At 50.4% G+C, this 15,083-nt stretch overlaps 1 protein-coding gene across 16 annotated transcripts in view; it reads left to right on the top strand.

Annotated features, from left to right (window-relative positions):
• FXYD6 (FXYD domain containing ion transport regulator 6) overlaps positions 1-15,083 on the top strand; it is a 40,276-nt gene that overhangs the window by 450 nt on the left and 24,743 nt on the right. For 2 of the 16 annotated variants that reach the window (XM_078339593.1, XM_035264712.3), the window contains exons 1-3: positions 322-388; positions 9,197-9,280; positions 9,591-9,663. The exons of 2 other annotated variants lie outside the window; for them this stretch is intronic. The gene's annotated coding sequence lies outside the window, so the exon portion shown is untranslated. Of the gene's footprint in view, positions 1-321; positions 389-620; positions 695-7,059; positions 7,192-9,196; positions 9,281-9,590; positions 9,664-15,083 lie in introns of those variants that run through there. 12 more of the 16 variants (XM_009006901.4, XM_009006895.4, XM_017977566.4 and 9 more) reach the window with 9 other exon arrangements.

Raw genomic sequence — 15,083 nt, 5'->3', positions numbered from 1 at the left:
TCCTGTTGCTTCTCGAAGCCTGACCGCCCTTTGGAAAAATCTCTCCGCCCCCCTCGAGAGGAGAAGGGAGCAGAGGACGCGCGCGAGCCCGGAGCGGGAGGACTGGCAGGGAGAGGAGGAGAGGGGGTCGTCTGCGCGCCGCCGCTACCCAGAAGCCAGCGGACGGCGGCACGAGACTGGGGTCCCCGCGCCCAGCCCGGAGCGAGCCCCCGCCCTCGCCCCCGCCCCCGCAGGACGCGCCTCCCAGCCCGCCCCGACTCCTAGGAGGTGGGGAGGCGGGAAAGCAGCTCGAGCCTCGCCCACCGCCCTGCCCCCAGCCCCGCCACTCCCAGGCTCCTCGGGACTCGGAGGGTCCTCCTGGGAGTCTCGGAGGGGACCGGCTGTGCAGGTAGGCGGCTGGGGAGGTGGGCAAAGTTGGTTCCTCTTTCCGAGGAGGGGCGAGGTTCGGTGGGGACGGATCTCCGGAGCGCCGGGTTTTGTTTGTTCAGTGGGTGTGTGCGGTCCTCCGCGGGCAGCGGGAAACCGGGCTGGGGATGTAAACAAGATCGGCGTCGGAAGAGAGGGGAGCTTCTGGGGGAGGCAGGCTCTGGCGCTGGGGGTGACGCTGGGGGCTGGGAATTGCTCTTGCTGCTGCCTCCAGCTTGGGGCCAGGGTTTTCGGGAGAAGGGGAAAGGGCTGCGGCCACCCTTTATCCGTGAGTTTTCCCTTTGTTACTTGGAAGCTGTGGACACTTGGTGGAGCGTGGGGAATTGCGGACGAGGGCGTGTGGCTGGATGTGAGTGTGGACACATGAGCGACACAAAATGGAACTTGCTGGTTTGGTGCTTCGGGAAGGTGGGGCTGGGCAGTGGGCACAGGATGGGGGAAAGAAGGGAAAGAAGGATTCTAGTGCTCGGGGATTCAGGAGACTGCATCATTTCCCCTCTCCTTCTCGTCTATCCATCCAATCCTGTTTCCTTTCCTGGGGGTCCTGGGTGGGGGGGCCCATTGCCCCTTTCCCCAGCAGAGCTGGCCCTGGCAGAGCCTCCCCTATTGTGTCTCCCGGGCTTCCGTGGAGAGTTGGGTGTGCAGCCTGGGGCTCCCAGCTCTGGCTTCTGGCTCTTGCAAGTGGTGGAGGAGGCACCCCAGGGTGGGAGCTGGGAGCAGCCTCGCTGGAAACATGGGTCTGCCCCGTCCCCTACTGCAAGCCTGCACGCTCGGGTAGCTACTGGGGCTTCTTCCCCATCAGTGTGGCCTCTGCCTTCACTTCCTTTGTCTCCGTGGCTTCGTGCTCTCTGGCTGGGCTGGGATTTCCAGCTTTGAAGATGGATCAGTGGGCATCCCAGGCCCTCTCTAGAAGGAGCCCCCTCTGGGGATCCAGCCGTCCTCATATTATGGATGTGTATGTCTGTGTCCGCAACTTAGCCTTTTGCATGTGACCTGCCTGGTCGTTGCCATGGAAACCCCTCCATTTCTCAGCCTCCCTTTTTTTTCCTGCCCATTCCTCACCTCCATATCTCCTCCCCTCCCCCCAATATGGTTGCCTAGATACTGGTTATCCCTGGCTAGGAGACCTGGATATGTGGCTCCTACACCCAACTGCACTGGCCCCTTACACCACTCCCTTCACACACACTGCACGTCTCCACCCCATAGACACATATAGACGCATACCACACTACCCAATCAACACACCCTCACACCACACATACATCATACCACATATACACACATACACATCAAACACACCGCATATATACCACACCACACACCACCTACAATGCTACACTGACACCCTACACTCGCACTTTGCATGCACACACACACAGACACACACACACACACACACACACAGTGTACATCTAAATAAGTCTCAGGCTGGGCTGAGGCAGGGGAGAGAGAGGGCAGTTTCCTTCCTCATCCAGCATCTCCCTAGGGGCATAGAGGGGAAGATGTGGAGGCAGAGGAAGCCCACAGGGAAAACCCTAACATCTTCCTGGGAACCCTGCAGAAGAAGGTGGAGAAAAACGCACTGCCAGATTCCCTCAGAAGGAGACCCCCTCCCTAAACCCTGCCTGGATAAAGGGTGGGCACAGCCCTTTTCCCTCCTCCTAAAAGCCCTAGTCCTGAGCTCCAGGCGTTAACAAGAGCCTTTCCCAGGTGCTGCGCTCCAGAGGCTGGGCACGGACCAGAATTTCAATCTCTTCACTGCTGCTGCTCTCTGCCTGACCCAGAGAAAGCCCGAGGCTCTGGGAATCATCCTCACCAGCAGAATATCAAGGCAGACTCTGGGACCATGGGAGGCTCTGAGCCCCCGCAAAGGAGAAAAGGAAAAGTGGTTACTCTTCCAGGAAAGCCAAGGAGGGCAGGACAGAGAGGCAGGAAGGGGAAGGGAACGAAGAGAGGGAAGGAGAGGGGCCACAGGAGTCAAGAAAGCGAAAGTTAGGGCTACCCACCGTTGCCTGGGGATCAGGCCAGCCTCTCTCCCAACACATTTTCCTGCTTCTTGCTCGGCTCCTCTAACCAGATCTGTGCATCTAGAAGAGGAAGCAGGTGTGTAAAGGGCTCCAGGCTTGCCAGGGTTCTCCCAAGACCTGTGGCTTCTACAGTTCTCAGACAGTAGGCACCTGGGGGAAGAATTTCCTTCCTGGCTTCCACTGAATCTTTGGACTGACCTGAGGACCCGTTTCATTCAATCATTCAAGGAACTGTTTTAAGTGTCTACTGTGTATCAATTGCTGGGGACATGAAGGTGAGGAGGGAGACGCAATCCCTGACATTGGAATCCTAGGTTTCTCAGAGCTGAAAAAGGCCTTGAGGGAGCACCCAGTCGGGACATAGTAGGGAAACTGAGACTCCGCAGTCACATGGCCAGTAGTAGCTGAGGCCTTCGGACTCCTTGGCCAGGATTTTGGCCTTCACACTGCCCGTCCTGCACCTCTTGCCTTCTTTTCTCAGTCACCATCAGAAATAGTGGGTCGATGGAAGCCTTTGGAGGGAGAGCCTTTGGTCAGCTGGTGACTGGGATTCCTTTCCAAAGTGAGGGTCCCCTAGTGGGTGGGAACAGCTGGGGAGCCTGCTTTACAATGTTTTCTTGGAAGGTAAGGCTGGAAAGTGTGACAAGGAGGGAGGGGGAGAAGGAGCAATTTACTAGACCCCAGAAACTCCCTGACGGCCTTAGGGGAGTCAGCCCACCGAGGTTTCCCCTAAATGAGAGCACCTCCTCTCTTCTTCCCAGCCCTGTTGGACTTAGTCGGCTGCCATCCGGATGGTAGACTGTGCCAGGCAGCCCCCAAGACTCACCTTTGAACAAATCATCTCTGAGCACCCTGGAGGACGCAAACCCGTCATGAAGGGCACAGCCTCAAGGAGGCAGGGAGCCTGGAGTGGAAAGGCCAGGTTCTAGTCCCATCTCTGCCCCTGAGCTGCCATGCTACCCAAAGGCAAATGCATTCACTGTGCAAATATCCCTTTGGAGGCAAACTGGGCTTCTGGTGAAATCCAGAAATGGCTTAGACTGCTCTTCGGCAACTGAAAGCCTTGTAGATTTTAGACCTCTGTTTTCGCATCTGTTAATAGTGGGGTTCAGATTCATGATTTCCAAGGCATGTCTTCTTCTAAATTTGTGTGGATTATACAATCTTGAAAGAGATCCCTTTTCTCTCTAGATACCAAATGCTGCTCATTATTTACAATACAGGGCAGCAGCTGAGCTGAGCAGGAAGGGGCTGGACTCTGGTTACCCTGGAGAAAGCCTCCTTTTCATCCAGTATGGTAGAAGGTGCCCAAGAAGCTGAAACCAAGCTATTTTCTTTAGGGCTGAAGGAGCCGGCTCCTCCTGGATGCTGCGGTCTACCTGGTCTTTCCTACCAGGCTGCGCACTGGGTGGCGTCTTTAAAGAGTTGCCCTCTGGAGAGGATGAGACCCAGGGCCATCATTTTGGAGGTCCATGAACTCTTCTGCAGGGAGAACCCCTGGCCAGCTGGAGAGTTGCAACAAGAGGGGCTGGTCGGGAACACAGTGCCCTGACACAGTCCCTGATGAGAGGCAGGACATCTCTGGCCGAAACAAAAGCATGAAACCAATTTGGCAGCATCGTCTCTGCTCCAGAAGAGTGGAGGAGGGAGAGGCCCTGAACTGGGAGGGGATGAAGCCAGCTTGGAGGCTTCACAGTAACATGTTTGTTACAAAGATGTGGGAGGAAGCACACAGCCTGGGAAGGGGGCTGGGGCCATGGGAGTCGGGCTGCCCCAGCTCAGAATATCTGATGTGGGCAGACAGGGCCAAGGATGAAGGGATGTAGTTGGAATGACAGTGACCCCCACATAGTTGGAGGACCTAGCTGGGCCCGGGTCGAGAGACCAGAGGTCAAGGTTTCAAACTCCCCCTTTCACCCTTTTAATAAATGTTCTTCCCATAGGGCAGGCAGACCCTGAGGGCTTCTGAGGTTTCTCCTTCACTGGAGCCCTTCTGCTCAGGCACATCAATGGGCTTGTCCTGTTCCTTCCCCTCCCCCACTGCCCTCCTCACGTCCACCTCCTACTAGGAGGCTCTGCGACCTTCGTCCTCCATAGGAAGAGCCTCTCCATGCAATCACGTATGCACTCACACACACACACCTTCCCTTCCGCACACCTAATCTTCCACACCCGACAGGGAGGCTGGGGCTCACACATTCCCACGTGCCCTCTCACCTTGCCCAAAGAGCTGCAGTCTTTCAGACCATGGTGAAGACCTCTGAGTCCACCCTCTCAGCCCACTGCATTTTACCCACTGGTGCTATAGCTTAGGCTCAGTTTTGTCTCCTCTGTTCAAATACCTCTCCAGGCTTGACAGTGACTATTTTTTTTTTTTTTTTTTGAAATGGAGTTTTGCTCTTGTTACCCAGGCTACAGTGCAATGGCCCCATCTTGGCTCACTGCCACCTCTGCCTCCCAGGTTCAAGCAATTCTCCTGCCTCAGCCCTCCGAGTAGCTGGGATTACAGGTGTGCACCACCACTCCCAGCTTATTTTATATTTTTAGTAGAGACAGGGTTTCTCCATGTTGGTGAGGCTGGTCTTGAACTCCTGACCTCAGATCATCCACCCGTCTCAGCCTCCCAAAGTGCTGGGATTACAGGCATGAGTCACCAGCCAACAGTGCCTATTCATAAGCACAGGCACCTGGTGCGGGCACTCCAGGCTCAATGTGACCTGCCTGCAGCGACCTCTGCAGGCACCTTCTCCAGATGGTCATCCAAAGCCTGGTACTGCCCCACCCTCTGCCTGAGCTCAGGCACTGCTGGAATGTGCCACATAGATGGTGGCAGTCTTTGTAGGCACACAAACTTGGATTCTAACCTGGATTCTGATGCTTCCTAGATTTCTGCACTTTCCTAAGCCTCATTTTCCTTACCTGTCAAATGAGTGTGGGGACTGTACAAGTTGAGCTGTGTAAAGGGCTCAGCATGGAGTCAACACTCAGTAGATATCGGCAGCCGTAATAATGATAGTAATGACATATTATGATGATTAGAATGGCATTATTATTGTTACGTCATCCTTCAAGTCTCCTCCCAAGTGTTCATTCTTTCAAGTAATTCTTCCATATTCCCAATAAACAGGCATTAAAATCCCCAATAAACATAATTCTCCTGTACCATGAATGTCCTGTGCGCTGTTCCTTGAGAGCACACACCTGCATTTTAGCTGTGGATGGACACACCTCCCCTCCACTGTACCCTCCCCTCCCAATGACAGGTCTGTTCTCCCCATGGTGCCTGGCACGGTGTCAGATTCGTGGAGAAAGCCCAGTGAGCACCACGTGTGCTGTGACACGCCTGGGGAAGAGTCCTCACCGCCAGGAGGCGTGGCCACCCAGTTGCCCTTCCCGCCTGTCTCCCATATGCCAGTGCGCACCCCACACTTTCAAGTTGCACATCCCTTCATTACCACGCGTCATCTTGGTCTGCCCAGTTGCTTTGGTTGAGTCTAGAAACTAGGAATTTGACCCCATCTGAGGTCTGACTGAGAGACACTTAAAAGCTGAAGTGGAGAGAGGCTGATTCCTCTCAGCATTTTGGTTGTTGGGGTTTGAGAGAAACCCAGAGAGCAGAAAGGGGGCATTGGAGGATGGAGGATACCTAGAAAGTTTTAAATGCCGAAAAATTCCCTACAGATCCTTAGGTTGTTCTGAGCTTAGAATGGATTTGATGTAATCCAGTCAGGGAGGCTGGGGCTCACACTTTCCCACGCCTGAAGGGCTGCAGTGTCTCAGACCATGGCGGTGGCCTCTGAGCCTCCAGCCTCTCAGCCCACTCCATTTTAACCATCTGGGGTAATGATGCTGAAGTGTCCTTTCATTCACACATCAACATTTATTGAGCTTCTGCTGTGCTCAGTGCTGGGGATCCAGAGATGGCCAGGGTGTGCCTGTGCTCCCAGGGAGCTATAGTGTCATGGGGACACACATTGGTGACAGCCCTATGTGGGAAGGGGTGTGGGCCTTGGCTCTGTGAGGATGAGGATGCACTGGGGGAAGGGAGGGGACAACATGTTTCCTGAAACAGAGATGGAGTCGGGTCAGCAGCCCCCTCTTCCAAAGGTAGGGCACGTTTCTGGGTATCCAGGCCCGTGGGTCAGGGTTCATCCTCACACCACTTCCACCCCTAAGGGAGACAATATGAAATTGTGCAAAGTTCCCTGTAGGTTGAAACATGCAGGCTGAACTGTCCTTCTAAACAGGTAGGCGGAGAGAGCAAGGGGGGCTTCCTGGTTCTGTGGCTTGGCTGTGGGCAGGGTGGCGTGGGCCTGGATTCTGGTAGCTGCTCTGGGTTTCTGTCTCTGCTGCTGGAACTGCTGTCTGTCCTGTCTTGAATGCGCCTTTGTCAGCAGGTGTGTGGGGGAGGTGATCCCATCCTGGCCTGACTCAATCACGCCTGTGCAGCCTGCTGGGGCCCTAGCCTGTGACTTCTGTGCAATGCCACTCACTATTCAGACTCTCTGGAGCCAGACTGAGATGTCCTGGCGGGGAGGAGGGGCTGCAGCCCCTGTGCTGGCTGGCAGAAGGCCTGAATCCCACTCTCTGACTCACTCTGGGCAGACTCAGCATTGGCCTGTGCCTGAGCTGGCCTCGCAGTGCTGTTCTGTGTGCCTACTTCTGAGGGCTGTTGTGAGAAGTCCATGGGTGGTGGCTGGAATGCCCCAGTGTCACGGTTGTCAGTGACAGCGAGGTGAGAGCAAGTCCCGGGAAGGCGGGTAGGACCATGGGAGTTGGGCTGCCGCAGCTCGGAACATCTGATGTGGGCAGAGAGGACCAAGGAGGAGGGGATGTTGTTGGCACAACAGTGACCCCCATGCAGCTGGAGGACAAAGCCAGGCCCACACTGAGAGACCAGAGGCTAAGGTCTCTCCACCATGCCTCCGCCTGTGGTCCAGTTTGGGGTCTTTCCAGGGAGACTTCCAGAAATCAGGCCTGGGTTTGTGATTTGTGAATGCTGTTTCTGGTTCTAAGGAAGAGGCCTTACTTCTTTTCAAGTCATTTATTTTCTCTCTCTCTCTCTCTTTTTTCTGCCTCTGTCCAAGTTTCTCTTCCCTGGAAGGAACTTCATGCTAAAGATAGATATGCCTGCAGGTTAAAACAAGTCCTCTGCTATGTGACAAGAGACTTTTGCCTCTCCCCTCACACCCTGTATAGCCAGGCTGGGTTGGTTCTTAGCTGGTTGAGTCCAGGGGACCTGACGGCTCAGCCTCTGGGGAGTGCCCTTCTTCCATGAATGAGGGATGAAGGGGCAGCATTCCAGCCATTGGGCTACTGAAGGCACCTGACAGGAGTGGGAAAAGCCACCGTAGGAGGCATGGGCAGCAGTGATATACTGGGCAGAGGTGCCCTGTCCTGCTCCGAGGCTGTCCGGCTGCCTTCCTGGCAGCTTGGGGAATTCAGCAGTGTCTGCAGGTGCCTTGAGCCCTGGACTGCTGGAATTTCACCACCCTCTGCTCTCTCCTTTCTTCTGCCAGGGCCTGAGTCCAGTATTCTCACCGGCTCCTCTCTGGAATATTGTTGTGGGGGGAGGGGCAATCATGTCAAGTTAGGCAATTTAACAATAATTGATGCTTGTTTATTTGATGGGCATATAAAAGGCAAATTGAGGGAACAGGATGCATTTTCCACTGATGGATATGTGGCCTCTGGTCAACCCAAAGAACTTGTTTTAAATGGCAGCTTTAAAAGCCCTTGATGGCTGTTTGCTCTGTGGCTCTGAACTAGAGAAGCTCAACTCCTGTTACGGATTCATCAAATGCAAGGGAGGTGAGCAGAGTGTTGGGACGGAGCTGAGGATTGCTTTTGTTTTTCACTGAGTTTTTGAATTTTTATCATTTTTCTACTAATAGACTATCTTTTTTTTTTTTATTGAGACCGAGCTCTTGCTGCCTAGGCTGGAGTGCAATGGTACAATCTCGGCTCACTGCAACCTCCACCTCCCCAGTTCAAGCAATTCTCCTGCCTCAGCCTCCGGAGTAGCTGGGATTACAGGCATGCACCACCATGCCCAGCTAATTTTGTATTTTTGGTAGAGATGGGGTTTCTCTATGTTGGTCAGGCTGGTCTTGAACTCCTGACCTCAGGTGATCTGCCCACCTCAGCCTCCCAAAGTGCTGGGATTACAGACGTGAGCCACTTCACCTGGCCTTAGACTATCTTTTTGGAACAGTTAGATTTACAGAAAACTTGGTCAGATCGTCTGAGTTCCAATTTTCTCCCCTGGCATGCAGTTTCTGCTATTACTAAGTTCTTGCATTAGGGTGTACAGTTGTTACAATTAATGAACCAGTATTGGTACAACAGTACTGACTAACACTGACACTTTATTAAAATGTCCTTCACTGGTACCTTATGTCCTTCTGCTCTTCTAGGATCCCATCCAGGATGCCACACTACGTTGAGTCATTTCTCTTTAGTTTCCTCTGGGCTGTGACTGTTTCTCAGGCTTCCCTTGCTTTTGATGACTTTGACAGTTCTGAGGGTCTCTGGTCAAGTGCATTGTAGGACGTGGCTCTGTTGGGATTTGTCTGACGTTCTCCTCATGATTAGGCTGGAGTGATGGGTTTTAGGGAGGCAGATCACAGAGGCAAGTGCCTATTTCATCCCATCACATCCAGAGGATGCAATCATCATGATTCATTGCTGTTGACGTTGACGGGACTGAGTTTTCCATCCCTTTGATGCCCCCCATGCAGCACAGTGTCAAGGCCTGGAGATTGGAGCTATGTTCTCCCTGCTCCTCAAGACAAGCATATAAATCCATCCGCCAGGACTTTCAGGTGAGGACAGGTCATGGGGTAGCACAGAGACTTTTCCAATAGGAGAATCTTAATGAAGTGAACATGAAACAGAATGTGCTGTGTCCACATCAGTGCCAGCGACAGGTAACAGGCGCCTTTGGAGTCTGGAGAAAGGGGTCTACACAGAGTGGTAGCTGGACCAAGATAGCATTTCTTAACCTTGGCTGCACATCGGAATTAGTGGGGGAGGTTCTCAGAATTACCGATGCCTTGGCTACACCCTCTGAGTTTAGAACTGAATGTGACTTAGTTGATTTCTAGGCATCTTTTTTCTTTTCTTTTTTTTCAGAAGTTCTCCGTGTGATCCTAAGGTACAACCAGGGTTGAGAACTGGAATAAACAAGGAAGCGGGGAAGGACATTGTAAGTAGAAGGAACAGAATCTAAGGCACGCAGATAGATACACACGTGGCAGAAGACAGAAAGTAGACCATCTTAGCTGAAAAGAATGAGAAGAAACTGGAGGGGTAGACAAGGGGTACACTTAGAGTTTTCATATGCCACAAAAAGTTTGGATTTTAAAAAAAGAAATAGGATATAGAGGCACCACTGAATGCCTTTGAGTTTGGGAGGGAGGTATTCAGAATACACTTTAGAAAGGTTAGTCATGCAGCCATAATTGTCCAGGACAGAGGAGAAGGAAGAGACGGGTAAAGACGGGTCCAACTACTGCACTGTGAGGTAAGTTACCCAGAGGAGCGATGGAAAGGAAGTTCCGGTTAGAGAGATACTGCAGGTGCAGGCATGGCTAGGACGTTGCCACAGATGCAGTGTGGAGATGGGGAAGGAGAGAGGAACCCTGGAAACTTGGTGGGGCTGTAAGCACCGTCAGGCAGGGAGGCCGCGGCTGTGTCTGTCTTGCCCACTGCAGTGCCCTCAGTGATGAGTGAAGTGCCTGAAAAACAAGAGGCCATCAGTAAATATTTGTGAATTTGGTTACTGGAAGGGTAAGGGTGCCGTTGTTTCTAAAATTACACCTTGTTCCAAAATTACTCTCTTTCTCCACCAATTTCTCCACCAAAATGCAGGCAGATTTCTCTGCCGTGGAAAACAATCTGATTAAATAACTCAGGCCAAGATATAAATGACTGCTATGATTGGGAGTGTTTCTCTTGTAGTGATGTCGTGACATTTAAACGTCTCTCCTTGGGAAAGATTGTGGAGGCAGATACATTTTTGAGTAGGGGTGGTCTTTATTTTGATTCTGCACGCTCATCTGATTCTGAGCCATATGGGAAAAAAAAGATGATCTGCAGCTTTGCAGCCCAATGGTGAAAGGCTGCCGGCTAGTAGTTCTGTTGGCATCCCCCGTGAGCTGAGCTCCAGTGGGCAGGATAACCTACAGCTGGTCTGGGACTCCATCCAGTGCTCAACACAAATGCACTGGTATTATGCTGGGCAAAGGGCAGCAGGGCGCCCAGCAGCTGTGAGATGAACAGAGGCTCAGGAGGGAGTGTGCCTGTGCTGATGCCAGAGCTCAGCTGGGAGTGATGGGGCATCGCTGGGAACAGCTGGGATCTGACAGTGGTTAACAGACATGCCAGGACCCCTGCTCCTAACAGGCCCAGGGTCCCAGCCTTACCCAATGTCACTCCTAGTCAGCAGAACAGAGTTGGGCAAGAAAATATGAGGGGGGAAAAGGGAATAATGCATGCCCAAGTGTTAAAAGCTGTATTCTGGGCTCTTCTCCTCTGGTCTGGGTAGGAGCACCTTCATCAGGTAAGCCCAGCTTGGTCAGGAGTTAGGGCCAACATTTTTTTCCAGTCACTTAAACCCATTTCCTCCCCAATATTTTTAGTGTGTTAAAAGACACATAACAAAATTTAGCATCATTTTTAAGTGGACATTTCAGTGGCAAGGCGAGTATATCCATATTGTTGTGTCATGATCACCATCATTAAACACTCACTCCCCATTTGCCCCTTCCCGGAGCCCCTGGCAACCACCATTCTCCTTTTTGTCTCTGATTTTGACGGCTCTCTGTGCCTCATATAAGTGGAATCATATGGTATTTGTCCTTTTCCGACTGGCTTATTTCACTTAGCATCATGTCCTTAAGGTTCATCCATGTTGCAGCTGGAACAAATAAGGACATGGAAACATGCTCAGCCTCACCACAGGCACTCTTTTTTTATCTGAGATGGAGTCTTGCTTGTTGTCCAGGCTGGAGTGCAATGGCATGATCTCGGCTCACTGCAACCTCCACCTCCTGGATTCAAGCAATTCTCCTGCCTCAGCCTCCCGGGTAGCTGGGACTATAGGCACGCATCACCACACCCAGCTGAATTTTTGTATTTTAACAGAGACAGGGTTTCACCATATTGTCCAGGCTGGTCTCAAACTCCTGACCTCAGGTGATCCACCTGCCTCAGCTTCCCAAAGTGTTGGGATTACAGGCATGACCCACAGCTCCCGGCCAGGATGCTGCACCTCACCAGAGGCACTCTTGTGTTCCTCCTCAGCCTTTATCCATCTCCCAGCTGCTGGGCACAAGGTTCATCCACGTGACGGAATTTCCTTCCTTTTTAAGGTTGAGTAATATTCCATTATGTGTATATACCACAGTTTGCTCATCTATTAATCCACTGATGAACACCTGGGTTCCTTCTGTATTTTAGCTATTGTGAATAATGCTGCTATGGATATGGGTTCACAAATAACTCTTCAAGGTTCTAGTTCCAATCCTTTTGGGTGTGTATCCAGAGATGGAATTGCTGGGTCATATGGGAATTCTATTTTTACTCTTTTAAGGACCCACTCGACTGTTTTCCACAGCAGCTGTGCCATTTTTATTCCTGTTAACTGCGCACAGTGGTTCCACTTTCTCCACATCCTCACCAGCACTTGTATTTTCTTTCTTTTTTTTAAATGGTAGCCATCCTAATGGATGTGAGGTGGCATCTCACGGTAGTTTTGATTTGCATTTTCCTAATTATTAGTGAGGTTGCGTGTCTTTTCATGTACTTACTGGCCATTTGTGTATCTTCTTTGGAGAAATGTTAGTTCAAGCTATTTGCCCATTTTTGAATTGGATTGTTCGCTTTTTTGTTGTTGTTGAGTTTTAGGACGTCTCTATTAATTCCTTATCAGATATATGATTTGAAAATATTTGCTCCCATTCTGTGGAATTTTGACTCTGTTGATAGTGCCTTTTGATGCACAAAAGTTGTAAATTTTTGTCAAGTCCAGTTTGTCTATTTTTTTTTCTTTTGTTGCTTGTGCCTTGATTTAAGAAACCATGGCCAGATCCAATGTCATCAAGCTTTTGTTTTGTTTTCTTCTAAGAGTTTGAAGTTTTAGGTCTTACGTGTAGGTCATGGATCCAGTTTGGTTAAATTTTGTGCATGGCGTTAAGTAAGGGTCTACCTTTATTCTTCGGCATGCATACGTCTGGTTTTCCTGGCACTATTTGTTGAAAAGACTGTCTTTCCCCCATTGAATGGTCTTGGCACCCAAGTCAGAAACCTTTTGACCATGTATGTGAGGGTCATTGCTGGACTTGACCCTACTCTATTGGTGAATATATCTCTGTTCTTATATCACACACTGTTTTGGTACTTCAGCCTTGTAGTAAAATTTGAAGTCAGGAAGCTGAGTCCTTTCACTTTGTTGTTCTTTTTCAGGATGTTTTTGGCTATCCAAGGTCCCTTGAGATTCCATATGAATTTTAGCGTAGATTTTTCTATTTCTACAAAAAAATGTCATTGAGATTTTGATAGGGATTGCATTAAATCTGTAGATAATTTTGGGTAGCATTAATTTCTTTAAAAATTTGGTCTTTCAATCTACAAACATGGACTATTTTTTCCATGTTTATATCTTCTTTAATTTCTTTGAGAAATGTTTCTATTGTATGAGTTTCTTTCTTTCTTGGTTAATTTCTAAATATTTTATTCCTTTTGATATTATGATATGGAGTTGTTTTTTAGTTTCCTCTTCAGATTTTTTATTGCTAACGTGTAGAAATGCAATTGTATTTTGTGTGTCAACCTTGTGTCCTGCTACATTGCAGAATCTACTAGTTCTTACAGTTTTTATGTGTAATCTTTAGGGTTTTCTGTGTATAAGATGACACCATCTGTGAACAGAGATCATTTTACCTCTTCCTTTCCAATTTGGATGCCTTTTACTGATTTGTTTATTTTGCATAATTGCTCTGGCTAGGACTTCCGGTACTATGTTAATAGGAATGGTGAAAGTGGATATCCTTGCCTTGTTCATGGTGTTAGAGGAAAAGCTTTAAGTCTTTCACCATTGAGTATGATGTTTGCTGTGGGTTTGTTTGTTTTTTGTGTGATATTGGAGTAGTTTCCTTCTGTTCCGAACTTGTTGAATGTTTTCCTCACGGGAGGATGTTGCTGTCAGATGCCTTTTATGCATCAGTTGAGATGATCATGTGGTTTTTTCCTCTGTTTTGTTAATGTGGTATATTATATTGATGGATTTTCATATGTTGAACCATCTCTGCATTTTAGGAATAAACTGGGGCCTCCAATTGTATTTCCCTTAGTCCCTGTCCATTTCCACACGTGCCAGGGAGGCAGCAAGAAAGAGTGGAAGGAGCATAGAATCAGCAGAATTAGTGATAGTTCCAGGTATGCTTTTGTTAGCTGTTGGGTCTTGGGCAATAGCATAAGCCTGAACCTCTTCTTTTCTGATCTGTAAAATGACAGTGATAACCAACATCTCATGGAGTTGTGATGTTTCTTTGAGCTAATGCTTGTAATGTTGTCTGGTGAATACGGTGTCTTAAAGTGTTTGGTGTTACTAACACCATCACATCATCCTCACCCCTTTGGCTAACGTGGGCAGAGAACAGGAATATGTGACATGTAAGACGCAGCAGCTCCTCTTTCTCTCTTTACTGTCACAGATACACTGAAGGGCCCAGGGCTGAGGGACAGGAGTCCCTGTCTCGATACATCTTGCCCTGACCTCCTTAACCCAGGGAGGCAGGAGGAATAGGGTCAGCTTAGGAACAGCACTTTGGTTTCACAGACATTCATTTGGCCCTGCCTGTGTTCCTCAGGGCCCAGCCCTTCTAGAGAGATACCCTGAAGGGGCCCTTTGTGGGAGGCAGTGGATTCTCCTTGAATGACTTTGGTGAAGGAAGAAGATTGGGCATGGTGACCAGAGGAGGAGGCCGAGGACCCTGTGGGCTGGGCCCCAGTCTGGGATAGCCGCAGGCTCCTGGCCTCTGTCCAGCAGAGACACTGTGTCTTCTGGGAAGTGGCCGTGCAGCCAGGGAAGGGCATGAGATGTCTGCTACCAGGAACAGCAGCTGTCTGTTGGCTTTTCCTTCTTAGACCCTGCCCTGGTGCATTTTCCTGCCGTTTTTGGTGCATCTGTGTGAGCACGGCACGCAGGGTATGCTGGAGGCCTCACAGGGAGGAGGATGACATGAGGGCTTGCTCGATGCTTTCCCCAAAGCCAATTCTCTTCTCTCAGCAGCCTCCACCTCTCCTGGCTTCACCACCTGTGCCCCTCCTTCCCATTTTCCAGCTCAGTTTCTGCCGGGACTTGGCCCCTGGGCCAGCCTCTCCCATCTCGAAGCCTTTTGCTTCGTCTCCTTTGCCTGCCTCTCCCACTTCTTCTGGGGCATCCCCCTTTCAGTTTCTCCTCCTCCGGGCTTTCCCTCCTCTTCTGCTGCCTCATATCCTCTGTCCGTCTTACTTCTGTGTCTCTTGTGGGGGCACCCTCAGTTTGGATCTGGGAATATGTGTCCAGTGCTCCAGCTGTCCCAGCCAGATGTGCCCTCCTTGGGTTACCCATCTGCAGCTCTG

The sequence above is a fragment of the Callithrix jacchus genome, chromosome 10 (assembly GCF_049354715.1).
Source record: "Callithrix jacchus isolate 240 chromosome 10, calJac240_pri, whole genome shotgun sequence".
Lineage (NCBI taxonomy): Eukaryota > Metazoa > Chordata > Mammalia > Primates > Cebidae > Callithrix > Callithrix jacchus.
Note: the sequence above shows the minus strand (reverse complement) of the source record. Positions and strands in the feature narration are given on the sequence as shown.